Here is a 13960-nt window from a genome sequence, read left to right as displayed (position 1 = left end):
AGAAATGAAATTTACAGGAAAACTGACCTGCTGCTGCAAAGGTACTTTTCACCATGGACTCCTGCTACAAATAATTCTAGTGCAAACATGAACTATTAGGTGCACATAAGTAATTAATAGTGCTATTAGGTTACATTGATTCAATTAATTAAATTAAAATTAATCCAACTTCATTAAAAACCATAGGTTGCCTCCAATATTTACAATGGATCCACTGGAATATAGGTCAGCCTCATCGAGTGACCATAATCGGGACCAGCAACTGAGTTAGAGTAGAATAGAATGGAATGGAACTGAGCTGAAAGTGACCTTGAAGGTCTTCTAGTCCAGCTCCCGGCTCAAGCAGGAGAACCTATACCCGTGGTGGCGAACCTATGGCACACGTGCTACAGGTGGCATGCAGAGCCCTCTCTGTGGGCATGTGCGCCATCGCCCTAGTCCTAGGCCTTCATCTGGGTTTTATAAAATCTTTTCACTTTAGGCCTCTGCCGCCATGTGCAAAAAAAAGAGGTTCAATCAATCAATTTCAACTTCTCACGGGGAAAAAAAGATCTTGCAAAATTGGAATTGATTAATTACACTTTTTAGTCCCACCCAATCTGCTGTTACAACCGCAGCCATGCCCACCCAATGGGCCACACCCACCCAATGGGCCATGCCCACACGGCACCTGATGATACATAAGTGGGTTTTCGGTTGCAGTTTGGGCACTCGGTCTCTAAAAGATTCACCATCACTGACCTATACCATCTCAGACAAGTGACTGTTTAGCCTCTTTTTAAAAATCTCCAGTGATGGAGCACCCACGATTTCTGGAGGCAAGCTGTTCCACTGGTTAATTGTCCTCACTGTCAGAAAGTTTCTCCTTAATTCCAGGTTGCTTCTCTCTTTGATCAGTTTCCAACCATTGTTTCTTGTCCTGCCCTCTGGTGCTGTGGAGAATAACATGACCCCCCTCTTCTTTGTGGCAGCCCCTCAAATACTGGAAACTGCTATCATGTCATCCCTATTTCTTCTTTTCTTTAGACTGGCCAAACCAAGTCCTGCAGCCGTTCTTTGTATGTTTTAGTCTCCAGGCCTTTGATCATCTTAGTTGCTCTTCTCTGAATTTTTTCTAAACTCTCAACATCTTTTTTGTGATATGGTGACCAAAATTGGCTATAGGTGTAGTCTTATTAGGGTTTTATAAAGCAGTACTAATACTTTGCATGATCTTGATTCTATGCCTCTGTTTATACATCCCAGGATTGTATTAGCTTTTTTGGCTACTGCTGCACACTGCTGGCTTATAGTCAAATGATCATCCACTAGGACTCCAAGGTCCCTCTCATAGTTACTGTTTTTAAGCCAGGTCTCACCCAGTCTGTAGTTGTACCTTTGATTTTTCCTGCCTAAATGTAAAACTTTGCTTTTCTCCACACTAAAAAACTCATTTTGTTGGATAGGGCCCATTGTTCAAGTTTGTCAAGAACTTCTTGGATCCTGAGTTTGTCTTCTGAGGTGTTGGATACTCCTGCCAGTTTAGTGTCGTCTGCAAATTTGATGAGTTCCCTTCAATTCCCTCATCTAAGTCATTAATAAAGATATTGAAGAGTACTGGGCCTAAGAGGGAACTTTGTGGTATCCTACTGCTTACTTCTCTCCATATGGATGTAATGCCATTGAGGATTACTCGTTGAGTTTGGTTTGTCAGCCAGCTACAGATCATTCTGGTGGTGATTTTGTCTATTCCACCTTTTTCTAGCTTACCAAGCAGTAAGTTGTGGTCTACTTTGTCAAATGCCTTACTGAAATCTAAGTATACTACGTCCAAAGCATTTTGCTGGTCTACTAGTTTAGTCACTATCATAGAATGAAATAAGTTTGGTTTGGCATGATATGTTTTTAACAAATCTGTGCTGGCTACTAGTTATGACTTTGTTGGCTTCTAGTTGTTCACAGACCTGTTTTTTTTATTATCTTTTCTAGGATCTTCCCAGGTATTGATGTTAAACTGATTGGTCTGTAGTTTCCTGGATCCATTTTTTTCTCTTTTTTGAAGATGGGAACATCAGCCCTTTTCCAATCCTCAGGTATTTCCCTGGCACTCCAAGATTTTTGAAACACATGGTGCAGTGGTTCTGAGATAATATCTGCCAGCTCTTCAGAACTCTGGGATGTAGTCTGTCGGATCCCGGTGATTTATATTCGTCAAGGTCAGATAGGTGTTCTCTTACCATTTTCCTGCTTATTTTAGTTTGTCTTTTACAATGGTTTTTTTTTGGGGGGGGTATGCTGGGCTGTAGTTTCTTTTTGTGTGAAAACTGATGCAAAGAATGAGTTAAGCAACTGTGCTTTCTCCCTGTTGTCTGTTATTTCCTTGCCATCCTCTATCTTTAGTGGACCTACAGTTTCCTTAACTTTTTTTCTTGTTGTTAATATGTTGGAAGAAACTGTTTTTATTATCCTTGATTTCTGTTGAAAGTCTTTGTCCGTTCTGAGCCTTTGCTTTCCTGGCTTCATCTTTGCATGTTCTGGCTGTCTGCTGATAATCAGTTAACATTTGTTAACTGGTTGGCAAAGAGTTCATCTATTTCTTCTGATTGGTTGGATGGCCTGTAATATACACCTATGGCAATGTCACTTTTTTTCTTTTTTATATTGACCTATATACATTCTAGAGAGATTTTATCTTTGATCATGTACATTTCTGTAGATATGTAGTATTCTCTTACATAGTGCAACTCACCCTCCTCTTTTTGTAGACCTGTTTCTTTTGAAAAATTTGTATTCATCCATCAGTCTATTCCAATCCTGGGTTTCATCCCACCAGGTTTCTATTATGCCAACTATGTCATACCCTCCCTCGTGTACTATTGCTTCTAGTTTGCCCTGTTTTCCCCAAGTTTTGGGCATTTGTATATAAGCATTTAAGGCTTTTATGCCTGTCCGTGGGTATGTTTCCTGCATCTCCTGATTGTTGTTTGAGTTTTTCTTTTTCTCATCACTGCCTACCTCATTGTTTGATTTGTTTTCTTGGGATTTATGACTGGTTTTGGGTTCTAGAGGTTCTAAAGATTGCTCACCCTTCCCTTCAATTTTAGTTTAAACTCCTGATGAGTTGGGCCAGTCTTTTTCTAAGTACATTTTTCCCTGTTTTTGTGAGGTGCAGCCCATCCCTTGCTAAGAGTGCTTTGTGTAGGAAATGCAGTCCATAATCCAGGAAACCAAAGTTTTCTTGGTGACACCAACACTTTAGCCAACGGTTTATTTCTAGAATTCTTTTTCCCCTCATTGGGCATTGGCCTTTTGTTGGGAGTACTGATGAGAACACTACTTGTGCTCCTAGCTCTTTAACTTTATTGCCTAGTTGCTTATAGTCTCTCACTATTGTGCTCAGGTTCTTTGTTGTGTCATTCATCCCAATGTGAAGGAGTAGGAGAGGGTAGTAATCTGTGGGCCTAACTATTTTGGTAGGTTCCCAGCCATGTCTTTGATTTTTGCTCCAGGGAGACAACATACTTCCCTGTATTGTATGTCCAGTCTGCAGATGCATGATTCTGTTCCTCTGAGGATAGAATCTCTTATCACCAACACTCAACTTCTTTTGGGGGGGGCTGCAGTCTGGGGTGCTTTTCTGTTTATCTCTGGTATGCTTGTTGATGTGACTTTTTAAGGAATATTCGAAGTTGTTTCTTTGCTAGGTGTCTACATGTTTTCTTTGAGGGGGAGGTTGTGGGTCTGCGTGTTTCCATCTAAGGGGAAAAATCAATTGCTCAGTTTTAATGGGGCTGCTTCTGGTTGGGTTGGATTGGGCAGAAGGGATTTGTTAGTTGTATGCTGCTTCTTTTTTTTGAGTATTGTGTTTCCCTCTATGTGTGACATACCTCCATTTGTCTTACTTCAAGGGTTTATCAGTAGGGTCAAATCCTCTGGGTGTTATTGTTGATTATTTGGTTCGGTTTGGCTAGAGCTTTCTTTTGTACATTGGGGTTTGGCTAGAGTTGCCTCTAAGTCCCTTAATTTTTCCTCCAGTAGTTTACATAGTTTACATCTAATGCATGTATAGTTTGGGTGTTCTTTGGGCATAAGCACATACATGAACATGTATTGCATACCACAATAGCATCAATCATCTGTTCCATGAGTTTGTTGTTTGAAAATCCCTCTTTTTGGTTGGTGGATATGCTTTGCTGTTAGCCTTGTTTCTAGCTTCCCTGTTCTAGATAATTATGCCTATTTCTATCCTTTTTTCTGCCTGTTTGTGCTTGTTTTTTGCCTTGTTATTTAGGTATAGATAAAAGTATGTGGTAGTATGCCCTTTGATTTTAAAGGGAAAAAAGCAGTTTATATTGAAGTTAAAAGTTAATGTTAGGATAGAGCTATTTAACAAAGGGAAGGGCTGCTTTCTCCTCAACAAGGGATTTGCTTTTAGCTTTCTGCTCTCTGTCTAAAAATTCATTCCTTGTTTTCTGAACTGTCAGCCAAGTCTTTTTTCTTTAAGAATAATAAATTGCAATTTCAGGATTAGCCACAAGATGTCACTCCACTGTTTAAGGCAGGGCTTTCCAACCTTTTCACCCATTGTACCACTTTTAGGATACAGCAACATCCGAGTACCACCAATCGCCTTGCAAGGTGTCAAAAACTTGATGACAAAAAAAGGAAAAAAGTGATAAAGTACAGGTAGTCCTTGACTTACAACAGTTTGTTTAGTGACTATTCAAAGTTACAGTGGCACTGAAAAAAGTGCCCCCCGAGCCACAGCCGAGCAAGACACCTGCCTGCCCACCCAGCAGCATTCTTCCTCCTGTTTGAGGTTTTCATTGTTGTGAGCATTTCTGTTGAGAATTGGCAGCAGGAGTGGGGTGGGGGGGTGTTTGGTTTTTTTATTCTCCCATCTGCTAGGTGGTTGCAGCAGGTTTTGGTCACTTCACATGACCCTGGGACACTGTGACCATCATAAATATGAATCAGTTGCCAAGCATCTGAATGTAAATCGCAAGACCCTGGAGATGCTGCAACATTCCAGCTGATCAGCGCTTCTTCTTCTGGGCTCAGCAGAAGCACAAGGATCAGTGCCAAGCTCCAGCTGGAGCCTGGCGCTGATCTTGGCACTTCCATTGAGCCCTGACAGCCCTGAAAAAGTGCTGATCCTGGGGCATCCACTGAGCCCTGATAGCCCCGCAGAAGCACTGGTCCTGGCATTTCCACTGAGCCCTGGCAGCCCCGAAGAAGTGCTGATCCTTGCGCTTCCACTGAGCCCTGACAGCCCTGCAGCTCCAGCTATCTCTCGCTCAGGCTTGTGCGGTGCTGCCACTGGTTCAGTTCATTCCCCTCCCCTGCTACCGTTTTTTTAGGATTGTCGCGTACCACCTGCCAGGTGCCAATATATCACAGGTGGTACCCATACCACTGGTTGAAAAGCCCTGGTTTAAGGAATTCCTTTAAATCTCAAAGTTATTTTAATCCTTTCGGGTTTTTTCTTCTATTTTAAGAGGAAAAAACCAGACTTTCAAAGAAAAATAGAAAGTAAATAATCAAAAATCTTTTAATCCACAAGCTTTAGAAAATAAAGTTCCAATTGGGATCCAAATATTTTTTCAACGTTTTCAAAACTCCCCTGTATATGCAATCACCGCTGTTTCTAGAGGGAGGGCTAAAATCCCCCTTCCCTCTCCACAGGAGGGAAAGTACTTTAACAGCTTGAATAGGTACAAAAAAGCAATTAGGATTTAAGAGAAGTAGATCTCACCCAATCCTTTCCACACTGCTTTGAAGTTGCCAGATGGTAGTGTGACTTCGGCTGTCTGCAGCCTAGGGATGAGCCATATTTCTATGGCCGGTCCTTTCATCCACCAATTTAGAGGCATCACCAGCTCCAACAGGAGAGTTGCTGCTCTCCCACGATCCAGCAAAAGCACCTCCTTGCTGGTCATCTCTTTGGGGCAACTTTTGGCCCTTTTCAGGGTCCCCCAGAGATCCGAAACTGAACGGGGGAGAGACAGCAAGTCTCCCAGCCATCCATGGCGAATGCGCAGCAAACCAGAAGTCCATTCTTCATATGTTTTAGTCTCCAAGCTTTTAATCATCTAATTGCTCACTTTTTCCAAAGTCTCAACATGTTTTTTGTAATGTAATGTGTAATGGGCATTATCAGGGAAATACAGCTCTACTGGTTCTGTGCAGGATTTTGCATAAAGGTCATCTTAAGAGTGTTGAATGAAAGTCAAAGACTGGAACCAGATTCCAACTTCATTGGGCTCCAACAGAGGACTTATGTATCGTAATAGCTACCAATATAAAAACAATCTTGTAGATTGTTGGAAATTAATTGGAAAAGGACTGAGGCTACTTTCAAGCTGCTAAAAGAGATTATTGCAGAATAACAGAATAACTGAGTTGGAAGGGACCTTGGAGGTCTTCTGACCTAATTATCTGCTCAAGCAGGAGAACTTATACCATTTTAGGCAAATGGCTGACCAACAAACTATTTGGAAAGAGAATGCAAAGAAATGTCTCTCTGAAATGGAGTAATGCTTATTGTTGTGTCCTGAGCCTGCAAAGGCAGGCTTGGGACATTGCAACAGTCCCGGGCAGTTGCAAGCTGCCCGGGACCAGACTGGCTGGCGCCAGCACTCGCGCACATGCATGAAGTGCAAAGCGCGCCAAATGTTGCCGTTTGGCCCGGGGATTGTCTTTAAGAGGAGGAGAGAGGCTTGTGTGCCTCGGCGTTGTAACAGAGCTGCTGGACATCAATAAAGAGGCTCCTAAGAACTACCAAATGACTCCTGAAGTTATTGCCTTTCGCTGAGGACTCAACACTGGCGACGAAGGTGGGATGCCTTGCAATTACTTCAAACAATTGTAAGCTTACCCTGGAATCCTGAAGCAGCAGGAAACGGCGTTAAATTCAGCAACTGCCTGCCAATACAGCAAACGTTGGAGGTAAGCTGGCTGATAGACCCTTCCTGTACTACTGAAGATGGCAAAGATAGGGAGACTTTCCGAGTTCGATGTTACGCATTCGGAAAGATGGGAGTCTTATGTGGCCAGAGTAGAAAATTATCTCAAGGTCAATCAAGTGAGAGAAGATGGCTTAAAAGCCGCCACCCTGCTGTGTGTTTGTGGTCAAGATGCATTTGAGATCGCTGAAAATCCAGCAGCACCTGCACCTTTAGAATCTGTTACCTACACAGACTTAAAGAAATTGCTAAAGGAACACTTCCAGCCCAAGTTGTCTGTTATTGTTTGGCGCCATACTTTTGAACAGAGGGATCAACGGGCTAAATCAGCTAAAGAGTACATTGCTGCATTGAGAAGAGCAGCTAAGTCTTGTGAGTTTAAAGATTTAGAAGAAAGGCTGAGAGACAGATTTGTATGTGGACTGAGACAGAGAGACTTGCAGCAGAGGCTTTTTGCCAAAGAAGACTTATCATTCCAAGATGCCTTGAGAGAGGTTACTGCAGAAGAGGCAGCGGGGGGGGGGGAATCAAGAATATGAGGCCTATCAGAAGTAGCTATGTCCATGCACCAGGAGGGAGTCCAGAAGCTGTGTCCATGCACCAGGAGGGAGTCCAAGGGAGCTCAGAAGAGGATTCTGATGAAGAAGTAGACCGTCTCTACCCAACAAAAGAAGGGAAGCAGAAGGAAGGCAAAGAAAAGTCTTCAGCTGTCCCCAAGTGCATCGGGTGTGGAGGTCGCCACAAGAGGACCGACTGCAGGTTTCGCTCTGCTATCTGTAGAGCATGTGGAAAGCAAGGCCACATTGCAGCTGTGTGTCTGGGCCGTCAGAAGGTACAACCCCAAGAAGAATTGCGCCTGAAAGGTACCAGGGTCCCCAGCCAAAACCGGGTGGGTTTCTGTGCTTCACGAAGAAGCATTTATAGGACAGGCACACACAAACCTATCAAGAAAAAACTGTCACTTAAAGTGAAGTTGCAAGGAGTTCCATTGGTCATGGAACTGGACACTGGGTCTGCACTTTCAATTATTTCCATACACACATTCAGAAAGATTTGTTCTGGTAGTGGATTTCAGGCCAAGCTTAGGCCTTCTGACATTGTGTTAACAGACTTTCAAAACTCCAGAGTGTGTGTTAAGGGGGAGGCCACCCTTAACGTACAGTATAAGGATTTTGAAGGTCCATTAGATGTATTGATAGTGGGGGGTGAGCAAACGAGTCTCATAGGACTCGATTGGTTTGAGGCCTTGGGAATACATGTTACAGGGCTCAATAGCTTGCAAACAGTAGATTTACAGGAAGTCTGCAAAGAATTTGCAGATGTTTTCAGCCCACAGCTGGGCACATAAAAAGGGCCCCCCATGTCCTTAAAACTAGACCCCACTGTCACTCCTGTTAGAGTAAAAGCAAGAAGGGTTCCTTTTGCTTTAAAAGGGAAAATTGATACTGAATTGATTCAGCAAGGAGTTTTAGAACCTGTTGATTCCAGTCCTTGGGAGACCCCCATAGTCACGCCTCTTAAGGCTAATGGGGACATTCGCATGTGTGCAGATTACAAATGCACTCTGGATAAGGCATTGCAGCAACCTGCCTATCCTGTACCTGTAGTCAGTCATATCCTGGCCTCCCTCAAGGGGGGGGGCATGTTTTTGCAAAGCTTGACCTTGCTCAGGCTTATCAACAGCTGCCTGTTGATGAAGCTGCTGCAGTAGCACAAACCATTGTAACCCACAGGGGGGCATTCAAAGTAAAGAGATTACAATTTGGAGTAAATGTGGCTCCTGGAATTTTCCAAAGCATAATGGAAAACACACTGAGGGATATACCAGGGGTTTGCCCCTATTTTGATGATGTCTTAATTGCTGGAGACTCCACCCAAAATTTAGCTGAGAGATTGAGGGCTGTCCTGCTGCAGTTCCGGAAAACGGGCCTCAAACTCAAGAAGGACAAATGTAAGATTGGGGTGCCTTCTACAGATTTTCTGGGTTTCAAAATTGATGCCAATGGGATTCATCCTGCTGAGTCCAAATTAAAGGCCATTATGCATGCTCCTAGGCCTAAGTCCAAGGTCGAACTACAGGCTTTTCTGGGCCTTTTGAATTTTTATAATTCATTCATTCCTAACAAGGCTAATGTAGCTGAACCACTTCATAGGCTTCTGGACAAACAGGCAGTGTGGCAGTGGTCAGAAACACATGAAGCAAGCTTCAATGAGGTTAAGGCCTTACTCACATCTAACAATGTGCTTGCACATTTTAATGAAACTCTTCCTGTGTGCATCGCTTGTGGTGCTTCTCCGTATGGGGTGGGAGCAGTACTCAGCCACCTTAGGCCGGATGGAACTCAGGTTCCTGTTGCATATTACTCCAGAACCTTGTCTTCTGCTGAGCGAAACTACGCCCAGATAGACAGGGAGGCTTTAGCTGTTGTTGCTGGAATTAAAAAATTCCATGAGTTTTTGTATGGCAGACATTTCACGGTCTTTACTGATCATAAACCTTTGTTGGGGCTGTTACTACAAACAAACAAACTCCCCATATCATCTCCCCCAGAATGCTGCGATGGTCAATCTTCCTGTCAGCCTATGATTTTTCTCTAATTCACAAACCTGGGAAAGAAATGGGCCATGCTAATGGCCTCAGTAGATTACCCCTGCCAGTAGTAGAGGCTGATCCTGCTCCTGCCATCAACATCCTTTCAATTCAGGCACTGCCTGAGTCACCATTAAATGCCAGGGATGTGGCTGCTGAATGTGCCACAGATCTCACTCTCTTCCGTGTCTTATTTTGGGTTTTGTCTGGATGGCCAGAGAGTTGTCCTGGTGCTGAGTTTCAGAGTTTCTGGCTTAAGAGGAACGAGTTATCCACTTTCCAGGGTTGTCTGCTGTGGGGCAGCAGAGTTGTCATTCCTACCTCAATGAGGTCTAGGGTCTTAGGTTCCCTTCCCGAGGGTCATCCTGGCATTGTACGCATAAAGGCGCTTGCACGCAGCCATTTGTGGTGGCCTGGGTTAGACAAGGAAATTGAAGCTAAGGTGCACGCATGCCACCTTTGTCAGCGCTCATGCCCAGAAATGCCACAGGCTCCTGTGCATAGATGGGAGGAAACACAGTCTCCATAGTTTAGGGTGCACATTGATTACGCTGGGCCCTTTCAGGGTCAATTCTTCTTGGTCCTGGTTGATAGCCATTCAAAATGGCTTGAGGTTGTACCTGTCTCTTCCACCACCTCTGCAAAGACTATTCAAGTACTGAGGGGGATTTTTGCTGCACATGGGCTTCCGGATGTTTTGGTGTCTGACAATGGCCCTCAATTCACTTCTTCCGAATTCCAAGCTTTCTTACAGGCCAACATGATTCGTCATGCCACCTCTGCACCTTTCCACCCTTCCACCAACGGTATGGCTGAACAGATGGTCCGCATCACCAAAGATGCATTAAAGAAATGACATATGGGGACTGGCATCACAGGTTGGCAGATTTTCTACTTGCTTACCACACCACACCGTCTAGTTCTACTGGGAAAAGCCCGGCTGAACTTCGCTGGGGGCGCAAACTGACTACTAAGTTGACCGGTTGCATCCGGACAGACTGCCTTTTAAGTTTTCATAACCCAGGGCACCGAGGCAATTGCTAGTGGGTGCCCCAGTATGGACCCGTAATTACGGGCCAGGTCACTTGTGGGTCCCTGCCATAGTATGCAAGGTTACAGGTCCCTTGTCTTACGAGGTTTCCATGGATGACAGTCGTATCCTGCGACAGCATATCGACCAGCTGCGTACGAGACTGGACTCACCTGCTGAGACTCCTGGGTCTTTTCCAGGGGGGAGGGGGACCTCTACGGGCAAAGGGAAGGGTGTGGGCGGCAGCCAGACACCAACAGAGAGGCCACAGACGGCCCATTCCAAGATTCCGCGAGTGCTCCGAACAGGAATTCGTGGGAACCAACTACAACACGGGCACCAGTGCCTACTCCAGCCAGGGAGTTACCCGGGGGCATAATCATTACACATCTACACCATTCAGCACTCCAGTCAGGGAGAATAACCGGGAGCATCCTAATAACTCACACCTTGCAAGAGAGATGGCACACACTCCATCTAGTTGGCCCAACACTGCCACTGTTCCCAGAAAGGGGCATTTATATAGGGAGGTGGTCGGAGGGCCGAATTCCAATTCTGACACCTCCGGCTTAACAGAGGGGGCAACTGAATTTTGGGACAGTACTGAGATTCCAGACAGCCCTACTATGGAACTGGGAAGTGGAGGAAGGCAGCCTCCTGATAGGTTTAGGGTAGACCTGGGAGGCTCCTCAGAGTTGTCAACAATGGCAGCCTTCTAGAAGGGCCCGAGAGCCTGCAACTAGGCAGGTCAACCAGGTTATGGAGAGAACAAAGTCCTGGCCTGACGAGGCCGGTGGGCAAGCAAGCAGGCCAGGCAACGGGGCATGGTCCATGGGGACCACCAGGGTCAAAGGAAGGGGGCGAACACATAGCATCCCCCAGGCAAGATGTGCTTGGAGGTTGCCAGGGAATTCGGAGGTCACAGAGAGCTAAAAGATCTCCTAAATATCTTGAAGATTTTGTAACTCTGCTGGCAAAGCAGAAACAGTAAGAGGGTGTCCCTGTGAAGGGTTCGAATAAGGAACAATGGGAAATGAAGCCCAAAACATTACAGCTTGGTGCCATGGAGCTAGTGTGACTCCCACGCTCGTGTTAAGGTCAAGTGTAACCATTAATGTAGTTGTAGTTTTAGCCGGGGGGGAAGGGGTGTTATGTCTTGAGCCTGCAAAGGCAGGCTCGGGACGTTGCAAGAGTCCCGGGCAGTTGCAAGCTGCCCGGGACCAGACTGGCTGGCGCCAGCACTCGCACGCATGCATGAAGTGCAAAGCGTGCCAAATGTTGCCGTTTGGCCCAGGGATTGTCTTTAAGAGGAGGAGAGAGGCTTGTGTGCCTCGGCGTTGTAACAGAGCTGCTGGACATCAATAAAGAGGCTCCTGAGAACTACCAAATGACTCCTGAAGTTATTGCCTTTCGCTGAGGACTCAACACTTATGATTTCCGTTGAGGCAAGGCAAGGTAATACCCACATATTTCTTCACCCTGTGCAGACTGCAAGCTGAAAAGGGAGCTGCATGTGAGATCCAGACTGCCAAAATTCTGGACTAAAAAAAGGTGGGGAGATTGCCCATATGTACTCCTTAGCAGTTCATGTTTGTGATTAGATGGTAGAAACTGTCATTTTTTTCAGCTGTCTGTGATGAGTTGGGGATTATGGATTCCAGTGTGCTCTGAGCCATAAAGGCAGCCTTTTCATGAACTCAAGCTTTGACCAAACCCCATCTTTTTAAATACTTTAGAGCTTGTTTTTTGTACTGTCCATTTAAGTTTGACAATTTTTAAGAACTGCAAATTTACAAATTGCTGGGTGAGTGTCCCTTCAATCCATTTAAAAAGAAAGTACATCTTTTCTGCTTTGTGAGGGCTTTACTTTTTAATTTTGTTGGTAAATTTTTAAAATATGCGGAAAAGGAGTAACTTTAGAGTTGTTTTTAAAGAGTTTAAATGTTAAGGCTTTGTGAAACTGATTTAAAGAAAATCTTTGAACTAATTAGAAGGATCCTCTCATGGAAAAATCTGTTTGATTTACATTTCAATACAAAACAAGACTTTTGAAGGTTGATTACTAAAACACATGATGGCTACTTTAAAGTAAACTTTTGATCTTCAGGTGTGTGAATGATTAAGTTTTTTAACTCTTTACTGGAGTTAAAAGTTGCTATTGAAGACAACATTACTCCTAAGACAAACGAAATGGACTTTAAGTTGGATGTAAATATTACAACTTACAATAAAGAGATGGAAATAGAGGTTTTACAAGTGGAGTTGAATAATCATTTAAAAACCAAAAAGGACATAAAAATAATATACCCAAACAGCAATGTGAACTATTCTTTTAAATTGAAATATAAGAGATTTACTGTAGTTACATCATGGAAATTATAAATGAACTTGGATAAAGGTGATAAGAAAGTCAAAGAAGCAAAGAGACTAGAAAAAAGAAATAGAGTTTGACTTTATCTTTGGGATTTAAGGATGACCGGGAGAAAAAAAAAAAGGGAAAAACTACAAAATCAGTTCATTTGACTGTGGTTATATATAATGAGTTATCTTTAAATATTACAAATAATATTTACTATTTCTGGGTATTTAAATAAGGAGTTATTTCTGGTAATGTTTAATAGTTTTTAATTATTTTTTTAAAACATTTGTTAAAAGCGGGACAAAACTAAATGGAAGGGGCATTATATACATTATATATTTTTGTTAATTTTTACTGAATCTGTTCATCAATAAGGAGAGTTGAAGATTTAAATATATGTTTATAGAAAATGGGGTGATTTATGGATGAAGATGTATCTGGTTGTAATTTAAGAGACAGCAATAAATGGTTAATGCTAAATATGCTTATTGGAGATTAAGAGGGAAGAATTTTTGAGGAGATATTTTTTTCTTTTTCCCCACGCCTTTTCTTTGTCTGTATAGTATACAGTATTTTGTTCATTTTATCTGTTTAATATAGTTCTTAATACAATTATTGGAAAAAATGAAGTAGAGTAATGCTCCATTTCAAATAAAATCCCCATCATGTTTCATTTTTCAGGGTATACCAAGGTCTGCCTAGGAGCACCATGTGATTAGGATATAGGAATAACAATCTCTTGAGCCACACTTGGGAATGAAAAATATAACTTATATTTCTTTGTCTGTATGCCACTCTTCCTCCTGTAGCCCACAGTACCAGATACAAATCTATAGTAAACATCTTTAATGTTTTTATTATTTTAGATTATTATTATTTACAATTCCCTATCCAGATGAGAAATAAGGCTATAACAGTTGTAGAAAGTTAGCACCTACTCACCCTCTTAAAGAAGGAAATATTTGGAGGGATATTAAAAAAGGCAGAATATTATATTTCCCCAAAGGAATAATGGAGAAATAGCTTAGGCAGAAAAA

General features: G+C 43.1%; 1 protein-coding gene across 1 annotated transcript in view; it reads right to left on the bottom strand.

Annotated features, from left to right (window-relative positions):
* The window catches only part of ABCA12 (ATP binding cassette subfamily A member 12), a 224960-nt gene that overhangs the window by 186188 nt on the left and 24812 nt on the right, over positions 1 to 13960 (bottom strand). The gene's annotated exons all lie outside the window — the stretch shown is intronic.

The sequence above is a fragment of the Crotalus tigris genome, unplaced genomic scaffold (assembly GCF_016545835.1).
Source record: "Crotalus tigris isolate CLP2741 ecotype Arizona unplaced genomic scaffold, ASM1654583v1 scf7180000018674.437415, whole genome shotgun sequence".
Lineage (NCBI taxonomy): Eukaryota > Metazoa > Chordata > Lepidosauria > Squamata > Viperidae > Crotalus > Crotalus tigris.
This window is presented reverse-complemented; position numbering and strand designations above follow the sequence as displayed.